This window comes from Hyla sarda, chromosome 4 (assembly GCF_029499605.1).
Source record: "Hyla sarda isolate aHylSar1 chromosome 4, aHylSar1.hap1, whole genome shotgun sequence".
NCBI classification, from domain to species: Eukaryota; Metazoa; Chordata; class Amphibia; order Anura; family Hylidae; genus Hyla; species Hyla sarda.
The window spans coordinates 291,027,243-291,055,046 of NC_079192.1; the positions used below are offsets into that span (position 1 = coordinate 291,027,243).

The 27,804-nt window shown below is 41.5% G+C and overlaps 1 long non-coding RNA gene across 1 annotated transcript in view; it reads right to left on the minus strand.

Moving 5' to 3' along the window:
* The window catches only part of LOC130369344 (uncharacterized), a 91,536-nt gene that overhangs the window by 17,820 nt on the left and 45,912 nt on the right, over positions 1–27,804 (minus strand). The window contains exon 2 of the long non-coding RNA XR_008892726.1: positions 4,437–4,529. This is a non-coding gene — a long non-coding RNA (uncharacterized LOC130369344). The remainder of the gene's footprint in view (positions 1–4,436; positions 4,530–27,804) is intronic.

Below are 27,804 nucleotides of genomic sequence, written 5' to 3' on the forward strand. Positions count from 1 at the left end.
GCAAGAATAGTGTCCCTGTTCTTGTTCCTCCAAGAGGACAGGAATGATTGCTCCAAGAGCTAGTAGATCCTGAACCCCATGAAATACCTGTTTGTTCAGGCAATTGGAACTGAGATTTGTTCTACAAAATGTTTGTGGTGGAGGAGAGACAAACTCTATCTTGATACAGTGTTTGATAGAATTTTTTTTAAAAACCTTTTTTTTTTTGTAATATTCTTCCACTGATGGTAAAATAGAGTCAATCTCCCTGCCAACAGAGCTCCACCACAGAGCTCTTCTAGCAGAGTTGGATAATGCCATAGATTTGGCCACCATCCTTACTGACTGACTGATACATCAACCAAAAAGGCAGTAGTAAGCTTTAACATGAGAATGGAAGAAAGTAATTGATAATTTCAACATGGTTTTCTAGTTGTCACAGCCATAAAAACAGAGATCCTTGCAATGCTTGTGGCTGCAGAAGAGGCAACCCAATTTTTGTGAAGTAATCCCTCCATCTTCCTATCCATAAGCTCCTTTAATTGTGAAGCAATTTTTCAAAAACCCTGCCACTTGCGGAGACGGCACTTCCGGTCCCCGGCAATCCCAGCATTCCACGTGAGGTGTAACGTCAAACGCAGGCACCAGAACCGCTGGAGACCAGAAAAGACATGGGGGGATACGCGCGTGCTCCCGAGGTCCAACACAAAAACTCTCCCCACCTCATTTACTCCCGGAGCGCCGTGGCGGGGAACTAGAGGGTCCGGAGAGGCACGACATGAGGATCGCACGACCTTGAGCAGTATATTCAGAAGGGGAATCCCAGGGAGCCGACCTCCACCGCCTGGCTTGATCCAACATCGATTCTGCTACCAGCCCCAGTACCAGGAGGTAAAACCTCAATGCTTCCCAAAGGAACAGGAAACATTGAGGGGTTGCCTGGGGAGGGGCCCTTTAACCTCTTTGTGCTTCCTGTTCCTTTAGGATCATTGGGGGCAATCTCATGTGTGGGGCTGATGTGATGATGAGGTGAAAACATTTTAGGACACAAATTATTTGTGTTTTCTGTAAAAAAAAAAATACATGATTCATGACCCTTCAAACTCTTTTTCTTTTCTACTTAAAGAGGTAAAAAAAAATGTTTTCAAATCAGATGGTGCCAGAAAGTTTTGACAAATTTGTAAATTACTTCTATTTAAAAATCTTAATCCTTCCAGTACTTATCAGCTGCTGTATGCTCCAGAGGAAGTTGTATAGTTCTTTCAAGTCTGACCATTGGGCTCTCTGCTGACACCTCTGTCCGTGTCAGGAACTGTCCAGGAGAGGTTTGCTATGGGATTTGCTTCTACTCTGGACAATTCCTGACAAAGACAGAGGTGTCAGCAGAGAGCACTGTGGTCAGACAGAAAAGTACTACACAACTTCCTCTGGAGCATACAGTACTAGAAGGATTAAGATTTTTAAAGAGAAAAAATTTACAAATCTGTATAACTTTCTGGCACCAGTTGATTTAAAAACATGTATTGTTCGCTGGAGTACCCCTTTTACTGGGTTATCCGGAATTAGAATAAAGAGCTAATTTCTACAAAAAAATGCACCACATTTGTCTGCAGGTTGTGTGGAGTATTGCTCCTCAATTCCATTGAAGTGAATGGAACGAAGTTGTAATAGCATACACAACCCGTGGACAGGTGGGGTGTTGTTTTTGGAAGAAATCAGTTTTTCTATTGCTGGATAACTCCTTTAACACCTTTCTAATGCAGTGTTTTTCTTGTTTTTTTATGACACCTTTTAAAAGCCATTGGTTTTATATTTTTTATCTTTCCATCAACGTGCATGAGGGCTTGTTTTTTGGGGAACAAGTTATATTTTTTTTGATTTTTACCCCTTTTCCACCTTGAGGACCACTGTCACTTTAAGCATTAATAACTCAGGGATGCTTTTACTTTTCATTCTGAATCTGAGAATGTTTTTTAGTGACATATTCTGCTTTATGTCAGTGGTAAATTTTTGTCAATACTTGCATAATTTCTTGGTGAAAAATTCCAAAATTTGATGAAAAATTTTAAAATTTTTATTTTTTTTTACCTTTGAAGCTTTCTGCTTATAAGGAAAATAGACATACCAAATACATTATATATTGATTCACATATACAATATGTCTACTTTATATTTTCATCATAAAGTTGACAAGTTTTTACTTTTGGAAGACACCAGAGGGCCTCAAAGTTCAGTAGCAATTTTCCAATTTTTCACAAAATTTTCAAAATCTGAATTTTTCAGGGACCAGTTCAGTTTTGAAGTGGATTTGAAGGGCCTTCATATTAGAAATACCCCACAAATGACCCCATTATAAAAACTGCACCCTCAAAGTATTCAAAATTACATTCAGAAAGTGTGTTAACCCTTTAGGTGCTTCACAGGAATAGCAGCAAAGTGAAGGAGAAAATTCAAAATGTTCTTGTAGACCCTGTTTTTGAAATTTTACAATGGGTTAAAGGATATAAACCAATAATGTGTGGCCATAAACAAACAAGGTACTGACCAATGTTTGGCGCCAAAAGATACTAGAGAACCTATCAAAATGCACCAAACTGACACAATATGATGAATAGATATAAATCTTTATTATTATAAAATAGGATAAAATATGATTTAAAAAATCAGCAGCAGTTAGAAAGAAAAGGACTCCAAACAAAAATATCAAATATTGTCCAATAGGTACATAGAAGGGCACATAAATATAAGCATATGTTACTCAATACGAGGTGGACTTAAGAACAAGCCACAATGCTTATGTATAGTAATACACCTAAAGATGCCTCAGTAAACCCAGTACACTAATTTAAACAGAAAGGACATATATAAATGCATAGCATGTAAAGTGTCATTTGCCTAGTGCTATTGGCAGTATAAATGCAGCGAGACAAGGATGTTAACCATACAAGTCTGAGGGGAAGAAAACCACCTCAATAAGAGTTGGAGCATCGATTGTCCATGTGATAGAAATAATCATATAAGACTGTCCATGCATCTAGCCATCTGACACCCAGCTATACTTACATGAGTCAGGAGCCTGTGGGAGTTGTAGTTATGCAACAGCTGGATGCACACTTTTTCATAGAAAACATGTGCTCCAGCTGTTGCATAACTACAACCCCCAGCATGCACATACAACCAAAGGGCATACTGGGAATTGTAGTTGGAACTCCAGCTGTTGCAAAACTACAACTCCCAGCATGCCCTTTTGCTGTGCATGCTGAGAGTTGTTGCTAAGCAACAGCAGGAGGTGAACAGGCCTCACCTCCTGCTGTATCCTGCCGCCGGACCGCCGCTGCTGCCACCGCTCCTGCCGCCGGGTCCGCCGCCGCTTCTGAGGGGACCCCTGCCAGACCAGGGAGAGGTAAGAGACCCCCGCCGGCCCCAATCACCACTCAGATCAACGCCCAGCAGGGCAGTGATTGGTCGGTTGTTTCGGACAGCCCCATTCACCCTTTTTTCAGGGTCACCGGGTCACCAGAGACCGGATTGACCCGTAATTGCCGCAAATCGTCAGTCTCAGGACCCCTCCAGGGGTTTGCACGGGGTGCCTGATGATAGATATCAGCAGTCATCCCGGCCTGGTCCCCGCCAGGGCATAGGGGCGTACCTGTATGCCCTGGGTTCCTAAGGGGTTAATAATGTGGTACTCACCAATCTCATATTTATTTTTAGCCTTTTATTTTGCAAGGACAACAGGCAGAACAAGAGCAGGACAACAAGTGATAGGTATGAGGAGGGGGTGCATAAAAATGACCAATAATTTTTTTGCAATGCAAGTACTAGTTTTTTCTCAGTTATACAGTCACTTGCATGGGTATTCAAATTACTTCCAGACCAGGCTTTTATGATATTTTCTTGCAGATTTGAAAGAAAATAAGCATCTCCACCTTCAATTATGAAAATAATTTTTGTGCCATTTTTTATTTTTTATTTTATTCTGTTAGTCATTACACCCCAGCGCGCATAGGAGGCAGGGAGCCAACTGGCTGAACTCTTGTGTCTCGTCCATAATCCCGCCATCCCCTAATTATTATGCTAATGAAGGCTGCGGGTGAGCACTCTGCTCTCTGTGTGCTCACCCGAAGGGCCGATGGCGCAATATGGAGGAGACTCAGGAGTTCAGCAGCCGGCTCCTTGCCTCAAATCCGCGCTGGGGCGCATTAGGAATAGAGCTGTTTACAAGCATAACTCTGCACATAACCTATGGATTTAAGTGAATAACCCCTTATTTTACAGCTGTTCACCCACACTATAACCCAGTTAACTGGGTTTAGTGCGGGTTAACTAGCTGTCATATTCTCTTTAAGAATTTCAATTTCTCTATACAAATTCTATACACTGGGTGGTAACACATAAAGCATAAACATCTCTTGACAGAAAATCATGTTCTTTTTTCTAGTCATTTTATGACTTACGTTTTGGGTTATGTTGAGGCACAAGGAAAGGAAGGACATGGCAGATGTCAGGAAGAGGTTAAACAGTGTTCTAGATGTTTTTTTGCTACTAACCTGAAAAGGAGCAAAAATCCATTTGTCAAAGCCAAATTTAAATTCTTATATAATTACTGTGATAAAAATAAAAAAAGACTTACTGTGAACAGTGCCAGACATCTCTTTTCTTCATATTCCTTTTCTGCTTTTTAGAGCTGATAGTTATCTTTGAACTTCAAAATCTTATACTTTTTACTATTTAAAATTCTTGGTCGTAGGAGGCCCACACTTTACATTAAGTCTATAGGAAATGGTTCTGTTATTCCATCCTGGAAGTTGGTTCTGCAAAAGTGAGTTCCTCTTCTCCCAGAGGAATCAATAGAAAATGTAGTTTATATATATATATATATATATATATATATATATATATATATATATACCGTATTTATCGGCATATAACACGCACTTTTTAGGCTAAATTTTTGAGCCTAAAGTCTATGTGCGTGTTATACGCCGATTCACCCCCAGGAAAGGCAGGGGGAGAGAGGCCATCGCTGCCCGCTTCTCTCCCCCTGCCTTTCCTGGGGTCTAGAGCCCTGCTGCCGGCCCTTCTCTCCCCCTGGCTATCGGCGCCGCTGCCCGTTCTGTCCCCCTGACTATCAGTGCCAGCGCCCCATTGCCGGCGCCGATAGCCAGGGGGAGAGAAGCGGCGCTGACAGCCAGGGGGAGAGAAGGGGAAGCGGCACCCATTGCCGGCGCCGCTTCCCCGTTGCCTCCCCCCATCCCCGGTGGCATAATTACCTGTTGCCGGGGTCGGGTCCGTGCTGCTGCAGGCCTCTGGCGTGCGTCCCCTGCGTCGTTGCTATGCGCTGCACGGCGCGGCGCATGATGTCAGTGCGCCGCACCGTGCATAGCAACGACGCAGGGGACACACGCCGGAGGCCTGCAGCAGCGCGGACCCGACCCCGGCAACAGGTAATTATGCCACCGGGGATGGGGGGAGGCAACGGGGCAGCGGCGCCGGCAATGGGTGCCGCTGCCCCTTCTCTCCCCCTGGCTGTCGGCGCCGCTTCTCTCCCCCTGGCTATCGGCGCCGGCAATGGGGCGCCGGCACCGATAGTCAGGGGGACAGAACGGGCAGCGGCGCCGATAGCCAGGGGGAGAGAAGGGCCGGCAGCAGGGCTCTAGACCCCAGAAAAGGCAGGGGGAGAGAAGCGGGCAGTGACGGTCTCTCTCCCCCTGCCTTTCCTGGGGGTGTATCGGGGTATACACGCGCGCACGCGCACCCTCATTTTATCATGGATATTTGGGTAAAAAACTTTTTTTACCCAAATATCCTTGGTAAAATGAGGGTGCGTGTCATAGGCCGGTGCGTGGTATACCCCGATAAATACGGTATATACATACGTATATATATATATTTTCTAGGAGAGTCCCATTACCTTCTCTATGGGAATATTCCAATGTTGTTCCAAGCTGCTTTATTTTAGCTGGGGACATATAACCTACAAGAGATGATGGCAGATGATTGAAACTTTATAAAACTATAGTAAAGGTGTATGCTACTGAATGACTGAGTACCTTATCTGCTGTAAATTATATGTTCTTATCCATGTGATTTCACTAAGAGGGGGCAAGATCTCTTAAACCACCATGGAGGCCAGCATAATGCTACACTGGGCTCTGAAACCTACCAAGTGAAAGGAACAATGACCTCCTGTAGACGAGAAAGATATCTAGACCTAAGTAATTTAAGTGGCTGCCATCTTGTAACAACAACCTTCTTTTGTCTCCCTCTAACAGTCCGATGCAAAACTTGCAACAAGGCCAATTATAAGACTGGTCTCTTGTGGGGCAGATGTGCTTTGGGGCCCCCTTAGGCACCAGAGCCCCGATGTGACTGCTACCTCTGCACCCCCTATAGCTACAGCCCTGCATATTATTGAATAGGCAAGAGAACGACCATGTTTATTTGCACTTCCAATGGATAAGTCATACATGCTTTAAACTGGAATACCCCTTAAATACAATGCGTCTGCTTTTGGTGTTTTATTACTGAGTAGAATAGCATAGTATAAACCTATTAGAATAAAACTTACTTTAAGCAGACTTATGGCAAAAAAAAAATAATAATAATTAAAGTCAATGAACTGAGTTATTTCTCCACATATTTCGGTAAAAATGAAGGGAAAAAAATACCAGAAATACCAGTGTTATCAACTGTAACAATATTTTATTATTTATCAATCTATGTAGTTATTTCTAAAAAAAAAAAAAAAAAAAAATTGTTCTCCTGTGTTAAAACTAGCATGCAATGTTCAGGTAAATGCTGTTTATGTATGATTTGTAGTTTGCATTGCTATTGTCCTCCTTATAATGTTGTAATGACAAAGCCGGAGGTGGTTGGATTGTAAGAAGCAACTATGCATATCTGGTCTTAGATATCATTCCATTTATAGATGCATTATATGTGTAACAAAACAGCCTATAAGGTATCTTTCTGGTTTCTAACAGCAGGTTGCCTTATGTATTCAACATCAGCGTTTAAGTTCACTGCTGCTGAACAGAATTCATATCAGTAGAAATTTCTATCAAGCAGTGGGGAATGCAGGTCATTTTCCAATGCTGTCTTGCAGAGTTATCATCAGAAATGTTTCTAAATCGAGCAAAGTATTAAAAGGCTGTGTAGAATAATTCATTGCATACTTTCAAATATCCTGGCTGTTGCTTTTCTCGTGTAATGACTTCTAAAAACTATTTAGTTATAATTAAACCGCTTGGCTGATTATTCTCTTTCTTAATGTTTTCCACGCTGTTGGACAGAATGCTTTACCTATAACATTTCTCTCAGCATTTTTATTGTTTTTTAAATGTTGAGTAGTTACACAAAACTTGCAGTCAAGAATAATTATTTTGTTATACTTCCTTCCACAACAGTTGTCTCATTTCAATACAGAACATTACATATTTCACAGATTGTCCAGCCTTAGCAGGATAGCACACATAGGGGCTGGTCTGTCCAAAAGGCCTGGACTACATTCCCCAGTTGTCCTTTGCACTTGGTCCTCCTAACCCGGTCCCTCTTCCTTAGATTCAACTATATCTACATCCTTAAGACGCACATACAATTGTAGAGGTGCTACGGGAGTCTTGGCAGGTTACCTGCAACACCAGGAATATTTTTTGTTCAATAGCACATTGTAATACATTTTTTAATCAGTTACACAGTGCTGGCATTTTTTAGAGGGCACAGTATAGTGCAATTCTATTTAGTTGCACAGTGTGGCATTTCTTTTATTTAGAAGTTCAGTGTGAGCCTTTTTTTGAGGACAATGGGGGACATGTATCATTTCCAGTGTATAATAGTTTTTTACCCATCTGCCTGTTGTGTAAATTTGGCACAGCTGCGTTAAATTTATCATTCTTGCGCAGCTACTTTCTTGAATTGCGTTTAAATTTTGAATTCTCCTCAGAGCATAAATTTACACCGCAGCTCTATTTAGTAGGAGCTTTGTCTGCAGCGTATCTGCACCTAAACAGTAAATGTGTCCTCGTTATTAGTTTTAGAATTTTTTTTCTTCATTATGTAGAGTTTTAATCTCACAATAATACCACTTTTTGCACCCAATTATAACACATCAATTATACCAATGTCCTTATTCTTCATTTAACATCTGTGACACCCCTGTGCAAATCACCTCAAATGTACATGGTGCACTCTACCTTATGGGCCTTGTTGTGCGCCCGCAGAGCACTTTGCGCCCACATATGTGGTATCTCCGTACTCTGGCTAAATTGTGTCCCAAAAAATGGGGATCTTTTTTCCCATTTACCTCTTGTGAAAATATAAAGTATGCGGCAATACCTGCATGTCAGTGTAAATAATTTTATTTTTATACACTAACATACTGGTGTAGACTCCAACTGTTCCTTTTCATAATGGGTAAAAGGAGAAAAAGTCCCCCAAAATCTGTAAGGCAATTTCTCCCGAGTACGGCGATACCCCATATGTGACCCTAAAATGTTGCCTTGAAATACGACAGGGCTCCGAAGTGAGAGAGCGCCATGCGCATTTGAGGCCTAAATTAGGGTTTTGCATAGGGGTGGACATAGGGGAATTCTATGCCAGTGTTTCCCAAACAGGGTGCCTCCAGCTGTTGCAAAACTATAATTCCCAGCATGGCCAGACATGCTGGAAGTTGTATTTCGGCAATATCTGAAGGGTCAGATGTTGACGAACTACAACTCCCAGCATGCTTGGGTAGTCTGGCCATGCTGGGAGTTGTAGTTTTGCAACAGCTGGAGGTCCAAAGTTTGTAGACCACTGTATAATGGTCTCCAATCTGTGGTCTTCCAGATGTTACAGAACTACAACTCCCAGCATGCCTGGACAGACTGAGCATGCTGAGATTTGTAATTTTGGAACATCTGGAAGAGCACAGATTGGAGACCATTATACAGTGGTCTCCAAACTGTGGCCCTCCAGATGTTGCAAAACTACAACTCCCAGTATGCCCAGAAAGCCAAAGGCTGTCTGGGCATGCTGGGAGTTGCAGTTTTGAAACTCCCAGAGGCAGCGGTGAGATCGCTTTATGGCGATCTCACTGTGCCAATGAAGGTGCCGCCCTGCTGCTGCAAACTCACCGCGGGGACGCACCACCCCCGGGACCGCCTGTAGGACGCCGCTCGCACGGGGACTGCTCAGGACACCGCATGGCCGGGTAAGTGACGCCGGGGGACGGGTAAGGGACACTTAGCAGAGCGGTGTGTGTCCCGATCCCCGTGATCCGGACTCACACACCGCGCTGCTAAGTATTCTCATAGCGAAACGTTGCTATCAGCTAGTCAGATTTGACTAGCTGATAGCAGTGATCGCTGGGGGGGGGATGAAACCCCCCGTGGTCACATGGTAAGATGGCTGGCTATCAGTACCATCTTACCGGGCGCTGGGGAAAAGTATAACGGAAAGCAGTAAATTGTAAAAATAAAAGGAGAATGATCTACAGTGTTAAGTGGATTACAAAGCTGTTTTAATGTGACGGAGCTTGTTCAATAATAAGTAAGATATCAAACATTTCTTAAGTAAATGTATTAAATTGTTGGATCATAAAATAACAATATACAAGTGATCTAATGAATAACTGAACTGTAAACAAATATTCTATATGCAAATAATTTTAAAAGTAATTTTTAAAATTATTTGGAATAACCAAGGAGTAAAAAGCAATATAAAGCAAACCAAAGGAGGAATTGAGATAGGAAAGTAAAAACATTCTGGTGGTTCCTTAGTAGAACTTTCCTTCAGAAATAGAAAGGATTGCTACGTGCAGTTAAAGTTGGCTTATATTTATGGGGAAAAAGACGCACGTGCGTCAAAATTTTTGGTGCAAAGGAAAAGAGCGCAGGTAATAAATCCATGTGTACTATAGATGTCACTCCAAGGTACCCTGATTCAGCCACATCTGGAGGACATGCTCTACCAAAACGTGCACAAAAAAATGCGCAAAAAAAAGGGCTTGCGCAAAATTTTGCGCAAAAAAATACACACAAAACAGGGGTAAAATCTTTGATACATGTCCCCCAATGTGTATTACACTGTTATTTGCAGGGTCACAGTGTAGGGATATGCTGCAAAAGTCAGAAGCTAAAGACGTGAAGTGCTGGCCAAAAGAAGTCGGCCATAATGGTCTGGAGCAGATGAAGACTGTAATGGGGTACTCCAGTGAAAAACAATTTTAACTGGCTCCATATCAACTGGCTCCAGAAAGTTAAACAGATTTGTAAGTTACTTCTATTTAAAAATTGTAATCCTTCCAGTACTTATTAGCTGCTGAAGTTGAGTTGTTCTTTTCTGTCTGACAACAGCGCTCTCTGCTGACACCTCTGTCTGTCTCAGGAACTCAATCGGTCTGGCTCCAAGGAGAATGCTGGCTCCACGTGGCACAGGATACAAAAGGAATAGAGATCAGATAAAATCAAGGTAGTTTATTTGCCAAGATGCAACGCATTTCGCTGCAGGAAAGCAGCTTCATCAGGCATGTTTGATGCCTGATGAAGCTGCTTTCCCGCAGCGAAACGCGTTGCATGTTGGGAAATAAACTACCTTGATTTTATCTGATCTCCATTCCTTTTGTATCCTGGCCACGTGGAGCCGGCGTTCTCCTTGAAGCCAGACCGATTGAATACCTTGCCTAGCCGGAGGGCTACTGGAAGGATTAAGATTTTTTTAATAGAAGTAATTTACAAATCTGTTTAGAGGAAAACTGTCAGATATTTTCTCCTGCACTATCCACAGGTACTGATGGATAGTGCGGGAGATGCTGATTAAAATGAGCCCTACCATACCTGGATCTGCCCGGCCGTTCGCCCGCAATTGTAGTTTTATTCTATCTGTATATCTTGCTATAACTGGCACTGACGTCAGCGCCGCTTATGATATTCATCCCCCCTCCCTCCAGTTAGGAGCGGAGAAGAGAGGAAGAACTGCAGGGAGGGGGATGAATATTCATAAGCGGCGCTGACGTCAGTGCCAGTTAACCTGCAGAAGCCCCGGCCGTGCCAGTTACAGCAAGATATATACATAGAATAAAACTACAATTGCCGGTGAACGGTCGGGCGGATCCAGGTAAGGTAGGGCTCGTTTTAATCAGCGTTTCCCTTACTATCCACCAGTACTGTGGATAGTGCAGGAGAAAATATATGACAGTTTAACTTTCTGGAGCCAGTTGATATGAAAAAAAATGTAGATAAGACATCACCTTCATGTCCCTCAAATGTTTATTCTGCCATTGACTACATCTGATCAGTACTATTATCACTTGTATGGTCTGCGGCATGGTGGATAATTTATTTATAAGTAATATTTCTGTTTTTGAAACAACAAACCCACCTTAACCTTACCACCATTAAAGTCATGGTGGGATGTGTAGTTCCCAATGGCACAAACTTCTATGGCGGTGGGTTCACTAGAATTTGTTCCTGTTCTCTTTAGTATGCTTGCGTCTGTACGTTTATATATGTTATGAGCTTTGTACTGGTGTCATACTTATGTAATGTGCTTGGCTCTAGTGCTGCATTTATAAATAATCTTGGTTGTGATGTTAGATTTGTATAATGAACTTATTTTTGGTGCCTTTTTCATTTTATCAGAGGAATTTCTGCGGGAAACCCGCTGCAGATGTGCCAAGTGTGACACTATCCTAAGGGTGTGTTCACATGTTATTACTAGCAGCGGGTTTCACACTGTGGGAAACCCGCTGCGAGTTACACTACCATTGATTTGAATGGGTCCACAGACAGTCCGCAATAGTGTCAGATTTACGAACTGTCCGCGGACCCATTTAAATCAATGTTAGCGTGACTCGCAGCGGGTTTCCCACAGCGGGAAACTCGCTGCCTGCTACTAGCGTGTGAACGTACCCTAAGAATGTATTTGCACGTTCAGGGTGTGCTGCAGATTTGAAGCTCAGTTAACCTATTTATTAGTATTAATATGACAACATGAAATCTACTGCAGAACATCTGTACTTGTGAATTCACTCAAAGGGAATCTCTGTTATGGAAAATCTGCTGCACACCCCATTGTTCATTTCTTTAGAGTGGCTGAACCAATTTCTGTAAATTATAGCTCTTTGTAAGCCTGTTCACCAGCATTGTAAACCAGTGTATTGGGTTAATGTGGGTGAACAGACTGTCAGTTTTCCTTTAAAGAAAAGAGCAAGGACCACAAAGAGGCTATCACATAGAGTGTGCAAAACACGCCAAGTACTGTAATATATAATTGTTCATAATGGGGCACAAAAGAGACCTGTAATACTATATTTATAGAAACCATAAAAATCCCCTATAGATCTTTATTTCAGCTTACAAAAAACTCTTGTCACATAGAAGAAACTTTGACACATAGGAAATCTTCCCCATGTGCCGATCTCTGCCCACATATAATTTACTGGTTGTATGGGAGCTGTTTTTATGTGACAGGGCAACTAGAACTATAAGAGAACTATAGTATGATGTGAGAAATATGCCTAGGATTATACTGGGTTTGGGTCATAGGAAAAGGTATAACTAGAATTTCCTGGGCTTTTTTGTAAAATCTGTTACACCACATCCCACCTACCATTTGCTATTTTTTAGGCAGCAGGTACAATTACTATATCAGCACCCTATATATGACTATCTGACCATAAGGGTAGATGTTGAAGGGTGGGTAAACTGACTTCCAAATGTATGCCAGAAAAGACTCACTCTGCAAATATTTTTATATAGGAATGTAGGGGGAAAATGGTATAGAAGTTGTGTGTATGTGTGTGTCTGTAAAAAGAAAAAAGATTTTGAGAAAAACGAAAGATGCTTTTCCTTTCAAGAACCTGTTTGGAGGATACAGAAAGTTATCTATTATTCTGCTACATTCTATTTGTGTTAAATCAGCTAGGTATATGTGATAAATGAAGTCTGCCCCTCAGGGCAAAGAATTTCCATTAACTACATATTACAGATAAAAGCAAAGTGGTACAGCCAAGATCTCACAATCTCAGGTAAAGGAAGCTGCCATTCTTTTCACCTTTACAATACATGTCCATCAGGCATTTGTACTGCTATACTAAACAAAGAATGGCATTTAAACAGTGGTGGGTATAGTTCATTAAGGTAAAAGATCCAAATTACAATTGATTGTCCATGAATATAAAGGTTAACGCAGAGTGTGTTATTTGGTTAGAGGTGATCTTTATTTCACAAGATAAATTAGATTATTCTAGATTAATCTAACTCATTAGACCACGAAAAAAAACATTGAACATTTATTTCTGTTGTAGCAAATTTCCAAATGCAGTTTTTGCACCACCCCCCCCCCCAATTTTTGTAAATATTTTATTATATCTTTTCATTGACAACAGTGAAGAAATTATACTCTGATACAATGTAGTAAGCACATGGTCTATATAACAGTGTTAAATGTTGTGTCCCCTCAAAACAACTCAACACGCAGCCATTAATGTCTAAACCTTGGCAACAAAAGTAAGTACACCAAGTGGAAATGTCCACAATGGGCTTAAAGTGTCAACACTTTGCGTGACCACCATTATTTTCCATCACTGCCTTAAGCCTCCTGGGCATAGAGTGTAGCAGAGCTTCACAGGTAGCCACTAGAGTGCTCTTTCACTTGTGCTCCCTCACTTTCTATTTGAGGATGCCCCCCCAATGCTCAATAGAATTTAGGTCTGGAGTTATGCTTAGCCAGTCCAATTCCTTTACCCTTAGCTTCTTTAGTAAGGCAGTGGTCATGCTTGGTGGTGTGTTTGGGATCATTATCATGTTGGAATGCTGCCCAGTCTCAAAAGGAAGGAGATCATGCCCTGCTTCAATAGGTTACAGTACATGTTGGAATTCATGGTTCTCTCAATGAACTGTTGCCTCCCAATGCCAGTAGCACTTATGCAGCCTCAGACCATGGCACTCCCACCACCATGCCTGACTGTAGACAAGACGCTCTTGTCATTGTACTCTTTACCTGGTTGCCGCCACACACACTTGACACTATCTAAACCAATTACATTTATCTTGGTCTCATCAAACCACAGGAGATGGTTCTAGTAAAGCGCCTTTCACATTATCATTATGATCCGGTAGTGTGATGGCCGTCAGGACCGCCAGGGAGAATAGAGGGAGGAAGACTAGTGCTTGCACCGTCTTTTTCTCCCGCTATTCTCTGAAAATAGCGGCATCCAACAGACCCCATTGACCCGTTAGGACCCGTTATTGCCTGTTGCGCCCTGTCAAAATGACGGCCGTCAAACTCCCCCCAAAAAAAGTTTGACGGACGTAATTGACGGGGCGCAATGGTAGTGTGAATGTAGCCAAATCCATGTCCTTAGTCTGCTTGTCTTCAGGAAACTGTTTTCTTCCTCTGCAGACCAGTTTGATGCAGTTTGCGGCATATAGTCTGGGCACTGACAGGCTAACCCCCCACCTCTTCAACTCCTTCAGCAATGAGGGCAGCAGTCATGTCTATTTCCCAAAGGCAATCTGGATATCACGCTGCAGCTTAGTTTCAGGGTTTTGGCAATCTTCTCATAGCCTAGGCCATCTTCATGTAGAGCAACAATTCTTTTTTTAATATTATCAGAGAGTTCTTTGTCAAGAGGTGCCATGTTGAACTACCAGTGACCAGTATTAAAGAGAGTAAGAGCGATAACACCAAATTTAAGACATCTGCTCCCCTTTCACACCTGAGGCCTAGTCACATATCAGAGGGGAGGGAAAATGGCTAACTGGGCCCAATTTGAACATTTCCACTTAGGGATGTATCAAATTATACAGACCAGTTATACAGACTGTACACACTACTTTACATTGTAGCAAAGTGATATATATTCAGTGTAGTCACATAAAAAGATATAATAAAATATTTACAAAAATGTGAGATACTGTATTTATGGATATACAGCTAGTTTTAATCGAGAGGTCAAACCATCTTCTAAAGAAACAAAATGAACCCATTAGACATAGCATGAAACCCAATTTCTTCATCCTTTACAAATGCCTCTTCAATCCATCTTTATTTAATAAGTATAATCGGAGGGCTGAACAGTTAAGTCTCCTGCAGTTTTAAACTTTTCACATCTTTGACATCACAGAAACTGTATTTCTTTAAATTTGCTGATGATGAATATGCATATTTCAACAAAACAACTATTTAGTATTCATTTCCAGTTTTCAGCATCAGGATGAATAAATGATACAGAAACCTGAACCAACTTTTCAGTATTTTCTATATTTCAACCCTTTGCATTAATTACAGCTTAGATTCTTTTTATGAAGATGGAACATCATACTCAAAAATTGGAAAGAAAAAGTGTGTAATCATTTAAAGGGGTACTCCGGCGCTAAGACATCTTATCCCCTATCCTAAGGATAGGGGATAAGATGCCTGATCGCGCGGGGTCCCACCGCTGGGGACCCCCATGATCTTGCACGCAGCACCCTGTTACAATCAGTCTCCGGAGCATGTTCGCTCCGGGTCTGATCACTGTCGATCACGGGGCTGGAGCATTGTGACCCCGTGTGATGTCATGCTCCACCCCCTCAATGCAAGCCTATGGGAGGGGGCGTGACAGGGAGGGGGTGAAAATTTACCACTATGTTAAAGTAGAATATGTCAAGAAAAAACAAAATCTCGGAATCAAATTCATAAGTAAAAGCATCCCAGAGTTATTAATGCTTAAAGTGACAGCACAAAAAACGCTCTTCTCCTTAAAGGGGTACTCCACCCCTAGACATCTTATCCCCTCTCCAAAGGATAGGGGATAAGATGTCAGATCGCCGGGGTCCCGCCGTCACGCCCCCTCCCATAGACTTGCATTGAGGGGGCGGGGCGTGACATCACATGGGGGTGAAGTCGTGACGTCACAATCTTCTGTCCTTGTGGTCGGGAGGAATTAGCCTGAGAACCGCCAGCGCTTCCGGAAGCAGTTACAGGTGGGTGCTGCTTGCTATATTGCGGGGGTCCAAAGCAGCGGGACGCCGGCAATCTGACATCTTATCCCCTATTCTTTGTAAAAGGGGTTAAGATGTCTAGGGGCAGAGTACCCCTTTAAGTTCTTTAAGGTGAAAATGGACTTGGCCCTTAAGGTGTTAAAGGGGTACTCCAATGGAAAACAAAAAAATTTAAATCAACTGGTGCCACTAAGTTAAACAGACTTGTAATTTAGGTAGAAGAAACAGACATGGTCGCACATCTACAATCTTGTATAATGATCTAATTGCTTCTCAACATAATATCAAAAACTAACAGGTTGTTAGTATACATTTTTTATCAAAAAGTACAAGCCCACTCGCCACGTCAAGGCCACCTATTTAGAGTGGGTCCCTAATGTCCCTAGCATAAAATGGCGTAGCACCAGGCGGTGACCACCACCGCCGCGACACCAGTGCCCACGGGGAGGAAAGACCCATTGGCAGAGTGGCCCCAATGCCCCCCAAACCAGTCTATGGGCCGCACCCCCTCCCCACAGACACGGTGCCACGGCAGCAACGGACGCCACACAGCACCAGACCAGTGTGAACAAGCTGTAATAGCTCACTTACCATGCTCTCCCAGTCGGACTGGGAGGCTGCTAGGAAAGAAATGGCCCTTGTGTAGCTAACTACTACTTATATAGGGTTGGGCTGAGGGGGTGGGGAAGAGTGCAGACACATGTTCAAACAAAAAAAAAAAGGAAAGAAATACTCCAGAAAGAAATACAACTGCCTGTGGAAGGGTTAAGATTTTTATATAGAACTAATTTGTAAAACTTGTTCAATAGGTAAATATGTAGATATTTATTATTGCATGCTTTGTTGCTGTGTTGTTTCAATGTAAAGGATAAGTTGAAGACGTTTATGCCTTAGGCCCCTTTCACACTACCGTTGGTCACCTGTAAAAACTTCCATCATGAACTCCTGTCAGAAAGTCCCTTAAATGGCAATCAAAATATCCAATTCATGTCAATGGGATTTTGAGACCATCCTCCAGCACCAGTTATGCTCCGTTATGACTAACGCCGTTATTTTTGACAGCACAAAAGACGTTGCATGCACTCATTTTTTCCCGTCAAAAATAACAGTGGAATAACGGACGTTAAAACTTAAACATTGAAGTCTATGGGTGACGGATCTTCACAACTGACATCCGTTAGTGCCCGTTATTTTAAAGTCTGCTATGAGCCATTATTTGAACTACTCATGCAGAGAACAGCATCACTACCAGGAAATAAAACAACGGCCAAAAATAACAGACTATATCAGTGCATGATGGATGGAATAACGGGTTATAACGGATGGAACATTTCCATTATTTTGACAGAATGTCTGTTAAAATAACGGACATTGGTCATCCATTAGCATCTGTCATGTTCAGTTATGTCGTCTATTTTTTCATGACCTGTTTCAGCAGAAAAATGTCTGTCAAAATGCAGGAACATGACTGTAGTATGAAAGAAGCCTTAGCTGTATATCTAAATGGGGTTAAATGGGGCTTTACACACTGGGTGAACTTTCTGTTTCGCAGCATTCAAACAATCCTGAACAGATCCAATAATGTATAGGTTAATCCTTTCCATGCTTATACAGCATAAATGTTTGTTTACTAAGAATGCATTGTGCATTGAATTTAAGTTTTTATCTTACAGTGGTTTTATCCCAGCCAATCTTTTTAGTGGAATGGGGGGAATACATGAATACTGCCTTAGGTTTAGACAGCATAAATCCATACTGGACAGGCAAAAGGCGCACCATCATTTTACAGTGTTGCCAGCTATGTGAAAGATTTGTCGTAACTTCGTTTTTGTTTTTTTTGTTTTTTTTGTATTCTTTACACCACCTCTAGGCTGGTTTGATTTATACCAACTTTTTATAACAATGATAAGGTAGAAATGAAAACGGAGCACTTACCAGTAGTTCTTGGAGCAGAATTAGCTTTATTCTTGTTGCGGGTACACTGTACACTGGGGAGCGGACTGCGGGTAACGACTTTGGGCAACAACCGTATCGTGCGTTTGCGCTTCCTCAGGCCCTACGTCATCACGTCCGTGGGTGTGGTTTTAAAGCCAGAAACATGCTGCCAAGGAGACTTTTTTGTTTTGTTTTTTGTTTGTTTTTATTTTACATGGTGTGAATAATGGACTCTGTCCTCTGCTTTTTACATGATGTGAATAATGGCCAAATTTTAAATATGCCAAATAGAAATATGTAATTTACATATTTTAAATATACTCCTAGATATTGGCCCTCATCTATTGAGTGTAGGGTTGTATTTGTTGTAGGTTTAATAATCTATGTCTTTTTTCCTAATTTATTAATTATTATGTGGGTTTGTGTGGATTTCTTAGTGCAGTTTTAGCGCATGTTGAATTTTTTTGCGCACGCAGGAGAGATGCAAATTCTAAATGACATTAGAAATGAATGATTGTACACACATAACTATGGAACCACTACCGAGAAAAATCGATTAGAAAGAAGAAACCCTAAAACCAGTATTAAAGGGTAATGTGGTTTTGTAGGATTATTTTCAGACCATCTATTTTGTGGTCAGTAGTTTTCCTGACAGAATTCTCTTTTTTTTAGTAGGAAACCTTAATAAATATGTAGGATTCTAATTCAAATCTGTTGCCCGCCGCTCTTGGAGGCTTTTATTTTCATTGGCGTTGTCGATTTTTCCAGCGCATTATGTTGCATTATGGCACATCTGTGGCGCAGACATGTTGCAAACAGCGTGTGCAAAAAAAAAAATAATAATAATCAGAAAGAGCTTAGTGAATGAGAGCCATTATGTAAAACAATATGATTATTTTTTTCCTTTTACTCAAAAAAATTTGGTCTAGAATAACACAGTACATGGTAGAAAGGGATAAAGGGAAAAATGGTGTATGTCATTTATAGGAAGAGAAAATGGACAGCTATATAAACTAACAAAGGGGAGAAAAGGGCCCATAATATTTAGATTAAACATAGTTCTGGTTGCACTACATTTAACACAGTTTACTTTTACATATAAACTTTATTCATTTACATTACTTCACAAATAATAGTTTCACATTGTCAATTTGCATTTAAATGTCTATCTCCCCTTTAGAGCTACTTAGCCAAATATATTATTTCCTGATAAAAGGTTACTATCATAGTCATTCCCATTACAAAATATTGCAGTTATGCCTTAAAAATGTCCCTGCAGCAGTATCCATTTATGAAATTTTGTGGTCTCCAAATAGCATACATTCCACAGACTGTCGTAAAATAGCCTTTTGTCAGGTGACATTTCGTTATGAAGCCCTGCAGTATTATTGGATCAATTCCATGGCCGCGCTAATATTCCATGACTGGTGTATGAAGTAAAAGAATCATAGCTGTCCCCAGCAACAAAGATTACTAACAACATTTCCAGTGCCACCTGGCAAAAATCTGTCACTTTTCCTGAAACATTATATGAAAACTGCACTTCAACTACAATTTTAAACTAAATGCAATCACCTTGGCAATTTTCTGCACAGTAGAGAAGCATAAAGGTTATATATAAAGGTGTGCCTATAGTAGAATATGACACACAAAAAACCAAAGAGATAGGCAGATCAGGGGCATACTTATGGAGTGGTGGGGGTAGTTTGCCCAGGGGGCCACTGACTTGAGGGGGGAGGGAGTTGGCAAGCCTATCATCAGTTGCGTACCTACCATATAGGAAGGTTTTTCTACTGCTATTGGGGCTACTTGACTAATTTTGGGGGGCTTCATAGCCAATCTGGGAACTAACTTCCTAATGACAGAGGTGTTTTAGCAAGAAGTTTAACCCCTAGAGGATGCAAGACGTACATGTACGTCCTGTGTCTGCTCCTGCAGGAGCTAAGCCCATACTCGGTTGCCCACAGCAATCAAAGTTGATCACTGCATCTAAAATGGGAAAAAACTAATGTCAGTTAGCTCAGGGAGCTTATCGGGACCACCACAGTAAAATCACGGGGTCCCGATGAGCTGAGAGCACAGGTAGAGATCTCTTACCAGGCTTCCTCCAATCCAATTGGCCCTCCAACAATGCAGAAATAAAAAGGATGGAAAAGCGCTCCACTGTGAAGGACAATTTAAAAAGGTGAGCCCCTATCAATAGAGCAACTCACCAGATAGTGTTGTGCTAAGGGAGAGGCACAAGACTCTTGTATGCATGTAATCCTTTCGGAGGGTTGTAGTGGAGATCCCGCCCGGACATCCACCAAGGACTGCAGCTTATCTTGCCCTCTGCAAGGCATAGGGAACGTGTAATGAAGATTGTGCACTTTTCCAGCGCACAGATGATAAGGATATTTCAGCACTGTCCACAACCAAGGTAAGTAATTAGAAGTTTTTTGTCTGAGGAAGAGGACGGAGCGTCCTTGAAACACGTTACATGTTCAGTGTATGCAATCAAAAGATTGCATGTAAAATATTGAAAAAGGGTAAAAAAAAAATCACCCCGTTTCCGCTTTTTTCAAATAAAATAAAGTAAAATAAAAACATAAACATATTTGGTATTGCCACTTGCAGAAATGTCCTAACTAATAAAATATAACATTAATTAAAGCACAGCTCAATGGCGTTGACGTAAAAAAAAAATTGTTCAGAATTGCTGATTTTTGGTCACCTCCTATACCAGGAAAAAAATTACTTAAAAAGCCATCAAAGAGTCCCATGAAAACAAAAGTGGTACCAATAAACACTACAGATATCGGTGCTAATAATGAGCCCTCATACAGCCCCTTATACAGAAAAATAAAAGTGTTATAGGGGTCAGAATAGAAACATTTTCATACTAATTTTCATACAAAAATTTTCATACAAAAATATAATTTTTTTTAAAGTAGTATAATAAAACAAAACCTATATAATTTGGGTATCATTTTAAATGGACCTACGGAATACAGATAATGTCTTTTTTACATGCAGCATAGAAAAAGGAGCCATCAAAAGTTGCAAAATTATGTGTTGTTGTTTTTTTTTTTTTTTATTTTACTGTAGATTTTGGGTAAAATGAGTGATGTTATTACAAAGTACAAATGGTGATGGAAAAAACAACTCCTCATACGGGTCTTTAGGTGGAAAATTGAAAGAGATATGGCTATTAGAAGGTGAGAAGGAAAAACTAAAGTGCAAAAATCACACAAGTGGAGAAGAAGCTGGCACTACTTGTAAAAATACACAATGTCCAATTTCAGAGGTCCCCTTATAGTGGTGGTATGCGTACAATATACAGCACTATGGCGGTAGTGCAAAGCCTGCAGCAGACATATGCAATCAATCCAGTGGTAGAAAAGAAAAGGCTGCACTCACTGCTCTGTTACATCAGTGCTTTATTGTGGGTACACATGGCAGGTGCTTTCAGTGGCTACAGCGACATACTGTATGTTTCGCGCCAATCAGCACATTGTCTGGTTCCTAACTAACCCTTCAGTAAACAGGTACAATTATACAGTCATACCTGCTACTCACCTGGGCATGTGATTACTGTTCCGGGTTGTGCATTGTCAATGGAAGTGCAAGGAGACAATGCACAAGCCGGAACTGTAATCACCTGCCCAGGTAAGTAGCAGGTATGACTGTATAAATATACCAGTTTACTGAAGAGTTAGTTAGAGCCAGACGTTAGTTAGAGCCAGACGATGCGCTGATCGGTGCGAAACATATGTCGCTCTAGCCACTGAAAGCCCCAGCCATGTGTACCCCCATGTGGACTCACAATAAAGCACTGATGTAATGGAATGGTGAGTGCAGCTTTTTCTTTTCTACCAATGGATAAAGTGCAAAAATGTGTGGGGCAAATTCTGCAGGATTGAGTCATGGATGGGGAAAGTCGTCATGGTGGTTTAAGCCAGAGGGAAAATATGTCATCTGTGAATATGTGAGGTTATAACTGCACTGTATCTTTACTACTGGTGCTCGTACCATTGCCTGACAACAGACATAGGTAAGTGAAGGTTTTCTGAAAATGATTGAGTAGCCCTGCCTTTGGCCATGTTTACAAGATGGAATTCCGCAGGAATATTCCACACAGACATTCCGCTGCATGAAACAGAAATATCAATTCCAGCATTCTTGTCTATTCTTTCTGTGGATTCCGCTCCGAAATGGATTGCTGTCTATGACAGTAATGCATTTCCTAACAGTCCTAGCGCCCGCCGGATCATTCAAATGTGAGGAATGTCCGCCTGTGTTTTCCAGACAAACATTCCTCACATTTTATTACTGTGTGAACATAGCCTTAGGCAATCAAACAGAAATTTCAGCAAAAAGTTCTGCAATGCCATGTCCACACTATGCTTATGTCTGGTATTTTCAGCCATAAACAAATTGACAGATTTTTATTTAAATAACAGCTAGGAAAAATTGCATTTGTTTGAGCCATTTTGCATTTAAAAAAAAAATAGCTGCCTTATTGCCTTGAAATACCAATTTGAAAAACAGATGTTTTCCCACTCGTCATAAACGTAATATGTGTGCACTTATGCAGAGAACTAAACAGTAAAAAAGATGACAGATTTTTGCTGTTTTAAAGCCCAACAAATGGGGGGGAAATATATTGTGTGAACATGTCCTGACGGAAGTTTTCTTAAAGCGTTACTGTCATTTTTTTTTTCCATGTAATACTACCTTAAACACTAAGCGTTTTCCTAATATACTTCATTAAAAAATTTGATTGCTAAAGATGTGAAAAAGGGGTTTAAAAAATAGCCACTAGGGGTCTCTGTCTTTTTAATTTTGCAAACGAGCGTTTTTGGTCCATCAAAGAAAAGGATAAAAATATCAGAGGGGAGAGGGTAGGGAGGTGTTGTTATCCCCATTCTGTGCCTCAGAGCACAGATAAGATGCAGACAGCTTGCAGTCTTTAAGAAGAGAAGCATTTCCATGCACAGTGACAAGCAATACAATGTGCTAAACTATTATTTATCTGCAAAATGGTTTCTTTTTGGTCATCTTATGAACTCATTCCTTGTGTATTTACACTATATAGGTTCCACATGGCTGCTTTAGGGTTATAAAAAGCATGCACAAAGCTGAGGTCACAAAGCACTGAAAACGTTAAAATCTTTAATTTTTGGGGGGCACAAATTGTAGGTTTTTCTTCTGTCCTTCCATCATATAGTTCCACATGGCTGCATTAGAGAGCATGCATTTAGGTAGAAAGTTTTTCAAATGTAAAAATGTTTGTGCAGACCTCATGACAGGGAGAGGGAGGGGAAAGCAGAGAAGCTCATCATATTCCAGGGGGAAACGCCCCCAATAATACATAGATCAAAAGGTATTTTACATATTAACACATGTATATTATTATGCATACATGTGTTAGGGCACATTACTAAACTGACAAGCATTTTTTTTTAAATCATTTTATAGATGACAATAACACTTTAACTCTAATTCTTGAGAACTCCCAAAAGATCAGGTTTTTAGAATTTCCTTAGTGTTTCACAGGTAATATAAATATTTTCAGAGCATCAGGTATTACTACAGATGTTCTATTTATAAGTTCCTATTTGTTAGGGAATGTATACGCCTGTCCTATCAAATGAACGACCCTGCAGAAACCCATGCTGCAGAAACCTCCAGAATCCTCAGACAGATGTATAGTCTAGAAAAGATTCTTCAGCTAGTTGGGGGCTTATGAGGAATGGAGTTGAAAACTCTCAACTAAGATATTCCATTTTTTCTATAGAAAAAATAGCTTATTGCTTTCTACAGTTAAACACCATTCATAAGATGCAGCTGTAAGCAACTTTTGGTCTGTTCTGCCACGTTGACCAGTATGATGTGGACAAAGACCAGTCTTTCAAGGTGCTATTAATTGTCCTTACCAATAAAGCGGTTTTCAGAGCCTTCCAGGTATTGTTTATATAACTTTTCCTAGTAATATCATTACATAGAATGGATTGGTAGACATAGTACATTCAACCTGTCATAGCTAAGCTAAACAATAATGTCAATGTGTGATATCCCAGTATGGGATATGCTCCTACAGTCTTGTTAGGTTGAGTCCCTGTACGTCCTCAGGTCTGACCTGCAGCGTTCCCCCATAATGTGTATAAGTTATATACTTAGGGTAAAGACCTTTGATATGGTAACACGGTTGTTAGTCACTTGATAAGGGTTGTCACATGTTTAAGTCATATGTTTTGTGAGCACCAGGTGACCTGCAGCTAGCCGATAGGCTCCTTGCACAGCCCCCCTTTAGAAGGAAAAGAGGAGCTGCAATCTGTCTCTTTTCCTCTTACACCGCCCTTAGATCCTGAGGTCAAGTCCAGTCCAGACATCTCAGAGCTAGTGTCCAGCACATCTGGAGGCCTCAAGCCTAAATTGTAGCCACAAGTCAGTAAGTCAAGTCATCTTTGCCTGCTGTCACTATCTTCAGTCAACTCATGTCAGTTATAGTTAGCGTGGCTGTTCTAGAGTCTGTCAAGTCACTGCAAGTCCCAGCAAGCTGCGAAGTCCCTCGTGTTACTGGTCACCTCTCTGGGAACCTTACTGCCCTGTAAAGACTGTTATACCTGTTCAACTTCAGTAAAGCTACCGTTAACCTTAACCTTGGACTATAATTTACCCCTGCCTTACCTAGGACTAACTGGATTACCTTTCGGGTGGTTTCATATGCAAACAGCACCCTGGTGTCACAAACACGAAGGGAGTTAATACCATCTGCCCCTACACCTCACATCCCACCCTGACACCACAACTATCTTTGGCATCACAAACAGGATTTGGGTGTGTGCCATAGCCATAAAGCCACAAGTCCTCCCCCCTAGTCTGAGTTTGAACGGTGTCCAAGAAATATTGCATGCCGATGCGAAAAAGTTTGAGCCAGAAAAGTATACGTGACTGTGCTAATTGCGACTGTGCTAACTGGTGAAGTAGAGGGGGTGGTGAAGGAAAGACTGTTAATTGCCGTTAAAGAGTATGTAAAGCCAGTACCTGAAAGGGTTAAACGTATAGGATGGGGTATCAGTCGGTGATGCCTGTTCAGTGTGCGAAGAGGAACTAAAGGTCTGCCCCATGTTGCACGGGGGAAGACTTTACCAGCCGGACCAAATAGGAAGTAGTCTGGGCACAGCCATATTGAAGGTTCCGGCGACTGTGTCCGGCTCTGTGATATACAGTCAAGCACCCACTGCAGTGCAGACTCTGCATAAACCAATGATCTCCTGCAGTAAGTCTCTGGCATCGGTGGCGAGCGGCAAGGGGTTTCAGTTAGCAAAGATTAAAGTGGTACTCCGGTGAAAAACTTTTTTTTTAAATCAACTGGTGCCAGAAAGTTAAACATATTTGTAAATTACTTCTATTAAAAAATCTTAATCCTTCCAGTACATATTAGCTGCTGAATACTACAGAGGAAATTCTTTTCTTTTTGGAACACAGAGCTCTCTGCTGACATCATGAGCACAGTGCTCTCTGCTGACATTTCTGCCCATTTTAAGAACTGTTCAGAGTAGCATAAAATCCCCATAGCAAACATATGCTGCACTGGAAAGTTCTTAAAATGGACAGAGATGTCAGCAAAGAGCATTGTGCTCGTGATGTCAGCAGAGAGCACTGTGTTCCAAAAAGAAAATAATTTCCTCTGTAGTATTCAGAAGCTAATAAGTACTGGAAGGATTAAGATTTTATAATAGAAGTAATTTACAAATCTGTTTAACTTTCTGGCACCAGTTGATTTTAAAAAGAAACGTTTTCCACCTGAGTACCCCTTCAACCTCTTAAGGACTCAGGGCATACCTGTACGCCCTGAGCCCTCCCCCGGTGTTTAAAACAGGGTCACACGGTGGTACCGATAAAAACTTCACACTGGGTCGGTCCCGGCTGCTAGTCATAGCCGGGACCCTGGGCTAATAGCGCGCGGCACCAATCGTTGTGCCGCGTGCTATTAACCCTTCAGACGCAGAGATCAAAGTTGACCACCATGTCTAAAAGTGAAAGTAAACTCTTCCCGGTAGCTCAGTCGGGCTGATAAAATCGCGATGTCCCGATCTGCTAGGACGCGAGTGGAGACCACTTACCTTGCTCCATTGTGTCCAATCTGGGTTTGATTGCTCCAAGCCTGAGCCACAGGCTTGAGCAATCGAGCCCCTATCTCGCTGATCCATGCAAAGCTATGGCTTTGCAGGGGTCAGGGTAAAAGATCAGTGTGTGCAGTGTTATAGGTCCCTATGGGAGCTATAGCACTGCAAAAAAAAGTTAAAAAAAAGTTAACAAAAGTCATTTAACCCCTTCCCTAATAAAAGTTTGAATCACCCCCCTTTTCCCATAAAATAAAAACTTTGTAAATGAAAATAAGCATGTGGTATCGCCGCATGCGTAAATGTCTGAACTATAAAAATATATTGTTAATTAAACCACACAGTCAATGGCGTACGCGCAAATTCCAAAGTCCAACATAGCGTATTTTTGATCACTTTTTATATCATAAAAAAATGAATAAAAAGTGATCAAAAAGTCAGATCAATGCAAAAAGGATACCGATAAAAACTTCAGAACACGGTGCAAAAGATGAGCCCTCATACCGGCCCGTACACGGCAAAATAAAAAAGTTATAGGGGTCAGAAAATGACAATTTTAAACGTATAAATTTAGTACGACAAAATCAAACCTATATAAATAGGGTATCATTTTAACCGTATGGACCTACAGAATAAAGATAAGGTGTCTTTTTTACCAAAAATGCACTGCGTAGAAACGGAAGCCCCCAAAATTTACAAAATGAAATTTTTTCTTCAATTTTGTCGCACAATGAATTTTTTTTCCGTTTCGCAGTGGATTTTTTGGTAAAATGACTAATGTCACTGCAAAGTAGAATTGGTGGCTCAAAAAAATAAGCCATCATATGGAATTTTATGTGCAAAATTGAAAGCATTATGATTTTTAGGATGAAAAAATGAAAATGCAAAAAACAGAAAAACACTGAGTCCTTAAGGGGTTAAGCTGCTGCAGCACCTTACCAGACATCTTAAAGGGGTTCTCCGGTGCTTAGACATCTTATCCCCTATCCAAAGGATAGGGGATAAGATGCCTGATCGCGGGAGTCCCACCGCTGGGGACCCCCGGGATCTTGCATGCGGCAACCCGTTTGTAATCAGTCCCAGGATCATGTTCGATCCGGGTCTGATTACCGACGATCACAGGGCCAGTGGCGTGTGACATCACGCCTCCGTCCCTGTGTGACGTCACGCTCCGCCCCTCAATGCAAGCCTACGGGAGGGGGCGTGACAGCTATCACGCTCCCTCCCGTAGGCTTGCATTGAGGGGCGGAGCGTGACATCAGACAGGGTCGGAGGCGTGACGTCACACGCCGTCGGCCCTGTGGTCGACGGTAATCAGACCCAGAGCAAACACGCTCCGGGGACTGATTACAAACGGGGTGCCGCGTGCAAGATCCCCAGCATCCTTTGGATAGGGGATAAGATGTCTAAGCACCGGAGAACCCCTTTAAAGAGACTGCACATTCAAATCATCTTAAAGCGACAGTGCACTCAAAGAAATCTACAAGTTACCAGCACCCAGCTCTCCAGAACAACTCATGTCAGTTATAGTCAGCATGGCTGTGCTAGAGTCTGTCAAGTCCCTGCAAGTCCAAGCAAGCTAAGAGGTTCCTCATGCTACTACTCACCTCTCTGGGAACCTTACTGCCTTATAAAGACTGTTATACCTGTTCAACTTCAGTAAAGCTACCATTAACTGTAACCTCGCCTTGGATTATTATTAACCCCTGCTTAACCTAGGACTAAAGAGATTACTTTTGGGTGGTTACATAGGCAAACCACACCCTGTTGTCACGGACATGAAGGGGTTAATACCATCTGCCCCTGGGCAA